Raw genomic sequence first — 9,498 nt, 5'->3', positions numbered from 1 at the left:
GTGTGCAGTGCACACAGATGCCAAAAGAGGGTATTGACTTCCCTAGAACTGGCATTATATAGACTGTGAGCATACTGGGAACTCACTTGGGTCCTTTGAGAGATCAACAAGTGCTCTTAATCACTGAACCAGCTCTCTATTGCTGTAATAATATTGATAACAGCACAACATGTTTGTATACTAACATTGTGACTTTTGACATACTCCTGCCAGAATGTTGGGAAGATGGACAGGCAGCTCCTTAGTCTACTTGGAGAATTCCAGACCTGTAAGAGACCCCCGTCTCAAAAAAAATGTAGATGGTACTTGAGGAAAAATACCCCAGGTTGTTCTCTGATCTCCCCACATATGTGCACACATATGCATGCACACCTGCATACACACACACACACACACACACACACACACACACAAAGACTAAGTAAAGACTGCAGTCACATATATTCAGCAACAGGTCTTTAGAAAACAGAAAGGAGATGTAGAAAGGAGATGTGCATGTCTGTACTTGATCTTGTCATTGCTGGAGGCTGGTAAGAACATCATGGCCTATCATCATTGGTATGATATCAATACACTGAAAAAGGTAGTTTTCTGTAAAGCACTTACCCCGTGGATAATCTGCGTCATGTTCTCCCCATATGTCTTGTGCCACATTGGACATCTCTTATGTATTGCATCATTTAGTTTTAATCTGAATTTTGATAAAAGCACTTTTAGCTACAATATTTGAACATTAAAATAAATTTTATAAATATTGACCATAATCAGTATTTGGTAGAGTCAGTTTTTAAATCAAGATTGCCTGATTTCAAAGCCATGCCCTTTACTGTCATAGTACACGACCTCCTGATGGGCCACTGCCGTTGGCAGGTCAATCATAACTTTCCATTTGTTTCTCAGTAGTAATACCTAGTATAATTTTGCTGCCATGGATAACCTAAAGGAAATTAAACCAAGAGCTCTTTGTTTCGTTCTTCACTCAGAAACGGAAATATGATCTGACTGACAGAGGAAGCAGAACTCTAGGTGGAGGCTCCGTGATCTCCTGAAAGCCACAGTCTGAGTCCCCTGAGAGTCTCACACTGTCCTTCAACCTCGAGGAGATAAGTCAACAACAAACAGTTACACAATTCAAGGGGAATATGGGGCAAGGAAGAGAGTCCTTGGATAGGTTATCACAAAGATCTGCAAATGGATAACATCAAGGGAACTGCCAAGGCCTCCTGAGATGCTGCCTCACACTTGCTAGATAACTGGACTGGAAAAGTAAAGAAGCAACAAGTGCAGGTGTTGGAGAGGGTGGATCCCTCACATCACTGGGATGAACGTTATATAGTGGGTTTATTGTGGAAAATACTCCACACTCATTTGATGATAAATATGGAGTTCACTCATACACAATTCCTAAGTGTAAACCAAAGTAATGAAGTTCATATGTTCCAATGTGTTGTACATGATGGTTTGATCACCACTTTCACAACATGTGGAAACAATCCAAATGTCCATCACTCATAACTGGATATATAAATCATAACTGTGATATACCTATGTGATGGAATACTGTTCAGCCATAGTGGGAATAAATTTGTCATATATGTAAAACATGAATGAGGGGGCTGGAAAGATGCACAGCAGTCAAGAGCACTGGCTGCTCTTGAAGAAGACCCAAGTTTGAACCTTAGCACCCACGTGGTAGCTAACAACCATCCATAACTCCAGCTCCAGGAAATCCAGCATTCCCTTCTGTCCTCTGCAGGCATGAACAACACGGGTATACTTACATACATGGAGGGAACACACTCATACACAGAAAATAAAAATAAATAAAAAAACCATGAATGAACCTACGAAACAGGCAAACTGAAAGGACCCAGGTACAAGAGAGCACAACGGTAGAGGTTCCACATCACAGATGCAGCAAATAGCTCCAAACTGACGCTTTAGAATGGTTAGAATGGCAAGTTTTATGTCATGTGTAGGAAAGGATGTGACAGGAAGTATAATCTGATGGAAAGCTATGATTGTAGCTGGTTAGTGAAATATAATAAAAAAAGATCCCAGCTATACTTAGGTGACATTTCACTCCTTACACCATTGTCTCACATCCAAGTTTTAAAATAGTCGATCCACAAATTACTCTCAAAGCATGGAAAGGGCAAAAACTGCAGGAGAATTAAAATAAACCTAAAACTAAGGTTTTGATCTTGTAATTCAACAAAAAGTTATTATGTTATAAAAACAAAACCAAACAACAACAACAACAAAACATGGTTTTGGTAGGATAAAGCTGAGATCTTAGCAGACAGCCTGAGAGGGTGGGTTCTGACCCACTGTGTAGTGGCTGGGATCTCAGCAGACCACCAGAGTGCTTGTTCTGGCCTCCCTCTGGAATAGGGGCTGAGAACTCAGCAAACAGACTGAGAGTCCCCAAATCAGCCTCCACTTATGGATCTTCCCAAATTTTGCTCTGAGTTCCCGCTAGTAGGGGTCTAAACCTTAGGAGGAAGCCTGAGTGTTCCTGACTGGAACCTGACTTGGGCTTCTGTGGGTGGTCCTGAGTAGCTGATCTAAAGCCATCAGTTCCCTCAAAAGTAAAACTGAGAGAGCCTGAAACCTGTACCAACCAGCTTTACACAACCAATAAGGAAAGGACCTAGACACCGAATAATACAAACTGAAGCAGACTTCAAATTAATTCTCATATCGAAATCACAACAAAAGAAATGGACATGCCAAAGTCACAACAAAAGAATAATAAAATGGAAAGCCAAAACACTATGTTCCCAGCAAAGCCCACCAATCTTGTAGAAGAGTTCGACAAGGAGAACCTGCCAGAGATAACCCAGGACACTGAATTTAAAATAACAATCATAAACATGATCAAGGAACTCAATGAATTTAAAGAACACAGGAAAAAAACAAAGAACTAAAAAAAGATAAGGATAAACTTCTGCATGAATTCACAAAAGAGATAGAAACATTGAGAAGAACTCAGGCAGAAATAAAGAAGGAAGTAGAAAACTCAATAAGCCAACTTGAAACAACAGGGGAAAGCCTCACCGTTAGAATGAATGAGATGGAAAATAGAATATCAATGCTGGAGGATAAAGAAGAATTGGACCACTCAAGCAAAGATTATAAAAAAATTTTAACAAAGCACAAGAATGGAATATGCAAGAGATGTGTGTCACCATGAAAAGGCCAAATCACAGGCATAGAGGAAGGAGAAGAATTTCAGGTTAATGGTGCTGACCAGATCTTAAACAGGATTGTAGAAGAGAATTTCCCAAAATTAAGGAACGACATCCCCATACAAATACAAGAAGCACATAGAACACCAAATAGGATCAGAAAAGAAACTCCCCACGACATATAGTAAAAACACTAAATGTACCGAACAAAGAGAGAATACTGAAAGCAGCAAAAGAAAAACAACAGGTCACATACACAGGAAAGCCCATCAAAACTGCAGCTGACTTATCAGTGCAAACTATGAAAGCCAGCAGAGCCTGGACCAAGGTATTTCCAGTTCTAAATGACAATAGATGCCAGCCCAGAATACTTTAATCAGCAAAAATGTCTATTACAGTTTTTGAGGGAGAAAGAAAAATCTTCCATGACATGAAAAACCTGAAAGAATACATGTCCGTAAAACCAGCCCTTCAAAGAATACCTGAAGCAATACAAAGGGTGGAGATAGAAACCCCAGGGGCAATGAAAGAAAACAAATAAAGGTATAATTGAGGAAACACAAAATTAGACAGAACACAAACACCAGTCAAAACGATGGCAACCAATGTACATCTTTCAATAATAACCTTAAATATCAATGGACTAACTCCCCAGTCAAAAGACACAGGCTAAGTGAATGGATTAAGAAACAAAAGGGGTTGCAATTCTAATATCTGACAAAATAGACTTCAAAGTAAAATTAATCAGAAGAGATAAGGAGGGTCAGTTCATTCTGATCAAAGGAACAGTTAACCAAGAAGATATTACAATCCACATATATGCAGCAAACTCTGGTTCACCTAAATTTATAAAAACAACAATACAGTACATTAAGACAGAGATTAACCCCAACTCAGTAATAGTGGGGGACTTCAATACTGCACTGTCTCCATTAGACAGGTCAACTGGACAAAGAATAAACAGAGATGCCTGAATTAAATGATACCATACATCAAATGGACCTAACATATATCTTTTGAATATACCACCCAAGCACCAAAGAATACACTTTCTACTCAGCACCTCATGGAACTTTTTCAAAAGTTGACTACATACTGGGCCACAAAACAAACCTCAACACATACAAAAAAATGAAAAATTCCATGCATTCTATCAGACCACAATGCAATAAAGCACAAAATCAACACTAGAGGAAACCATAGTCACTACACTAACTCGTGGTGATTAAACAGTACACCCTTAAACAATGAGTGGGTGAAAGGAGAAATTAAGAAAGAAATAAAAGAATTCCTGGAACTCAGTCCTAAGTGTACAGCTCTAAGTGCCTACATTAGCAAATCAGAAAGAGCACATATCAATGACTTAACAGTACAACTCAAGAATCTGGAAAGGTGAGAAAAAGTCAAACCCATACCTAGTAGATGAAAAGGAATAACAGAAATCAGAACAGAGATTAATGAAATAGAAACAAAGAAAACAATACAAAGAATCAATGAATCTAAGAGCTGGTTCTTTGAAAAGCTAAACAAGATAGACAGACCCTTAGCTCAGTTAACCAAAAGAAAGGAAGAGCAAAACCAAATCAACAAAATCAGAGATGAAAGGGGAAACACCACAACGGACACCCCAAAGATCCAGATCATTATAAGGGAATATTTCAAAAATCTATACTCTACTAAATTTGAAAATCTAAAAGAAATGGATGGATATCTAAAGCCATGGGAACCACCGAAGTTAAACCAAGAAGAGATCAACAGTTTAGACAGACCCATACCATATAAGGAAATCAAAAAAATAATACAAGCCTCTCAACTAAAAAAAGCCCAGGCCCAGTTGGATTTATAGCAGAATTCTACCAGATATTTAAAGAAGACCTTCAACCAGTACTACTTAAATTATTCAAAATGTTAGAAACAGAGGGAGAACTCCTGAATTCCTTCTATGAAGCCAGCATCACTGTAATATCCAAACCAGGTAAAGACACAACCAAAACAGAAAACTATAGACCCGTATCCTTAATGAACATAGATACAAAAATTCTCAACTAAATACTTGCAAACCGCATACAGACACACATCAAAAAGATCATTCACCATGAACAAGTAGGCTTTATTCCAGACATGCAGGGATGGTTTAATATATTCAAGTTAAAAACGTCATTAATCATAAAATGGACTCAGAGACAAAAAACACATTGCCATCTTAATAGATGCAGAAAAAGCTTTTGACAAAATTCAGCATGTTCAAAATCCTAGAGGGAATTGGACTAGAGGAAACATACTTCAACATAATTAATGCTGTATACAACAAACCCACAGTCAACATTATTCTAAATGGAGAAAAACTGTAAGCATTCCCATTAAAATCAGGAACAAGACAAGAATGTCCACTATCTCCACTCCTTTTCACTCCTTTGAAACTCTTGCTAGAGCAATAAGACAGGATTAGGAAATTAAAGGAGTAATAATTGGAAAAGAAGAGGTCAAACTGTCACTTTTTGTAGGTGATATTGTACATAAGAGATCCCAAAAGTTCCACCAGAAAACTCCTAGAACTGGTCAATGATTTCAGTATAGTGGCAAGTTATAAAATCAATAGACAAAAATCAGCAGCCTTTCTATGTAACTATAACAAGCAATTGGAGAAAGAGTGCAGGGAAACCCTCCTATTCACAATAGTTTGTAGGAAACCAGGATGGCATGAATAAAATACCTTGGAATAAACCTGACCAAAGACATTAAAGAGCTCTACAAAGAAAATTTTAAATCATTAAAGAAAGAGATTGAGGAAGAAACCAGGAGATGGAAGGGCCTCCCATGCTCATGATTGGAAGACTTAATATTGTGAAAATGATAATCCTACCAAAAGCAATATATAGATTCAATGCACCCAATCAAAACCCCTATGCCATACTTCACAGAATTAGAAAAAACCATCCTTTAATTCATATGGAAGGACAAAAGACCTTGCATAACCAAATAACTCTGAGCACAAAGAGCAATGCTGGGGGGATTACTACAGCAGAGCTCAAAGTATACTACAGAGCTACAGTCATAAAAACACCATGGTACTGGCACAAAAACAGAATGAAACTAGATCCTTATGTTCCACCTTGCATAAAAATCAACTCCAAATGGATCAAAGACCTCAATGTGAAACTGGAAGCCCTAAAATTATTAGAAGAAAATATTGGCAGTAACTTACAAGATATAGGTGTAAGAAAGGATTTTCTAAATCAGACAGAAGTTGCTCAGGAATTAAGGTTAGCAATCAACAAGTGGGACCTCATTAAATAAAAAAGCTTCTGTACAACAAAAGAAATAATCAAAAAAGGAAACGTGGGAAAAAATCTTCACCAGTGACACATCTGACAGAAGTTTAATATCCTGAATATATAAAGAGCTCAAAAAACAAAGAAGCAAGAAAACAAATGTTATAATTAAAAGATGGGCTAAAGATCTAAACAGAGAGTTCTCAAAGGAAGAAAAAAGATGGCTAAGAAACAGCTCAAAAAGTGTTCAATATCTTTAGTAATTAGGGAAATGCAAATTAAAATCACCCTACGGTATCACCTTACCCCAACCACACAAATGATACCAAATGCTGGAGAGGATGTGGAGAAAGGGGAACGCTCATTCACTGCTACTGGGATTGCAAGGTCGTGCTATCTCTATGGAAAACAGTGTGGAGAACTCTGAAAAAACTAAAGATGGACCTACCATATGACCCGGTTATACCACTCCTTGGCATATACCCAAAGGTCTCATCTTTTTGTAGAGACACTTGTACAACCATATTTGTTGCTGCTCTTTTCACAATAGCTAAGAGATGGAAACAACCTACGTGCCCCTCAGCTGATGAGTGGTTAACAAAAATGTGGTTCATTTACACAACTGAGTTCTATTCAGCAGTAAAGAAAGATGAAATAATGAAATCTGCAGGGAAATGGCTGGATCTAGAAACTGTATACTAAGTAAAGTAACACAGACCCAGAAAAAAAAAAAAAAAGAAAGATGTGTGTTCTCCCTCATTTGTGGATCCTTGCACCAAATCATTTTAAAATTCCATCTCCTTTTAATAATATGATACTCTACAGCAGTCTTTTCTGCATGAAATAACTACCATCATCATGACTTCAGCTGTGCCTGAGTGCTGAACATTGTCACAACTGGGCTTGTTGTTTAGTTGTGCTCCTTCATTAAAGGAGGGGCAAACAGGGTCATTCGACCCTCACTAGAGTATCCAGCCACTCTTCCCAGCCAACTGTATGTAATTTGGGCCTAATCACACATGGTCTCCTAGACTTGGAGAGGGCTAAAGTATACAATCTGGGGAAGGCTAGGAAGAGAAGGCTTGATCCATGCTGGGTAAGACTTTCCAGTGTGCATACCCTCAGATCATTCAAACACCTCAGCAACACCTCAATTATCTTGGTGAGTAAGCTCAGTAAATTCATTGATTCTCCAGCAAAACTTTAATCAAACATTGGTTTGACACTAGAACCTTAAAAGGAAATAAACATTACTTAGTATCCCAAGGAAAAGAATTCTCACAACAGATGTAAAGTTGATTTGTTAATATTATTATGTCTTATAATTACTAAAAAAGAAAATGAGAATGTAAAAGATGTTAAAAGATATGGGAATGGAGACATTTTCCAAAACAGACAGAAAAAATGAGAAAGCCTAAGCAAGTGATGAAGGTTTGTGTAGGTTTGTTATTTTATATAAAGGATGAGACAAAATAATAGACACATAATCTTAAAATATCTGAGCTTGTAGTTTAGTCAACTAGTCTAAGGAACAAATATATATCTAGTCAAGGTTTATCTGAGAACATTTGGTTTTTTAACCCAAGCTTTATCTATACAGCACATGAGAATTAAAACTACCAGACTGGTGGAACTAACCTTATTGAATGTTTAACAGCCATACTTTGAAGCCTATACTAACCTGGTCAGAGGGACTTAAAGGGCAGTTTTTGCCCCATGCTCCAAGGTTCACTAAGTTCCAAGGACTATGGAACATCTCTCAAAATATCCTGTAACTGTGGCGAATCACCTGTCCTCTTGTTCAGGGAGGACATGGAGACCCCACAAGATGGACTTGAACCAGTGTCCGGTCTACAAAGACAAGGGTCAACAGAGAAGAAATATTTTTTCCATGCGTCCAACTGAAGCCAGTCATGATCAAGTAGGACCTTTGACTTATCTTCACATAGATGGAACTGGTAAAAGAAAGGAGCCAGGGGCTCCTTCCAATCCCATGTAACCCCTGAGGAACAGAGCCTCAAATGACCTTAAGAGTAAAAATAAATTGGTTTATTTGGGCAGACTGTATGGTCTTAAACACCCAAAAGGAAAGTATAATCAAAAAGTAAAGTTGTCAGTACATTTCTTTAAGAGTTCAGGGGGTTACACTTTCCTTACATTAGGCTTAAATCCATATAAAAAGCGTTTAGACAATTATTTCTCATTGATGATTTTGTTCTGAATCAGAAAGTGCTTTTCAGATGTAAGATTTCAAATCTTAGTCTCTAATATTGTAGTGCCCACTTGTAGCTAAGGGAGACAAACAGCTATTGTTCTAAAATGATGGCCAAATTTGTTTTCTCTCCCTATCTAGAAGCCTTTGAGAAGGAACTGATATTGATTCTAACCTCTACAACAGCTATCAAAATGCCTGAAAGCAAATCCTGAATCCATCACTCTTGAGTCCAGCCTTGGCAGACAAAAGAAAGATGAGAAGAAACCAAATAGAGGGATGCTTTCATATGCTCTCGTCAAGAAATTCCAATGGACTCTCATATGAACATTTGAAAGTTGGACTCTCACCTGAGTATCCAGCCACTCTTCCCAGCGAACTAGTCCAGCCTTGGCAGACAAAAGAAAGATGAGAAGAAACCAAATAGAGGGATGCTTTCATATGCTCTCGTCAAGAAATTCCAATGGACTCTCATATGAACATTTGAAAATTGCCCTGTTCTTTTTTTGTAGCGCCACTCTTCCCAGCCAACTAGTCCAGCCTTGGCAGACAAAAGAAAAATGAGGAAGAACCCAATAGACGGATGCTTTTGGAAGCCCTTGTCAAGAAACGCCAATGGACTCTCATATGAACATTTGAAAATTGCCCTGTTCTGGCTTTTTTCTATTTCTCTGTCGAGAACATGTAATGCCTTTACATGTTGCCTTTACTCTTGCCTTTACTTCTCCTTCACATCTCCCATTCATGATTCAAGGACTTTCTTCTCCCCTTAGAGACAAGACTTAGGCAATTTGGGAGTCTTTTAGATAGACCCACTGAAGGG

Source organism: Nannospalax galili, unplaced genomic scaffold (genome assembly GCF_000622305.1).
Source record: "Nannospalax galili isolate Female #2095 unplaced genomic scaffold, S.galili_v1.0 scaffold1837, whole genome shotgun sequence".
Taxonomy (NCBI): domain Eukaryota; kingdom Metazoa; phylum Chordata; class Mammalia; order Rodentia; family Spalacidae; genus Nannospalax; species Nannospalax galili.
The sequence above is the reverse complement of the archived record's forward strand: the minus strand, read 5'-3'. Positions refer to the sequence as shown.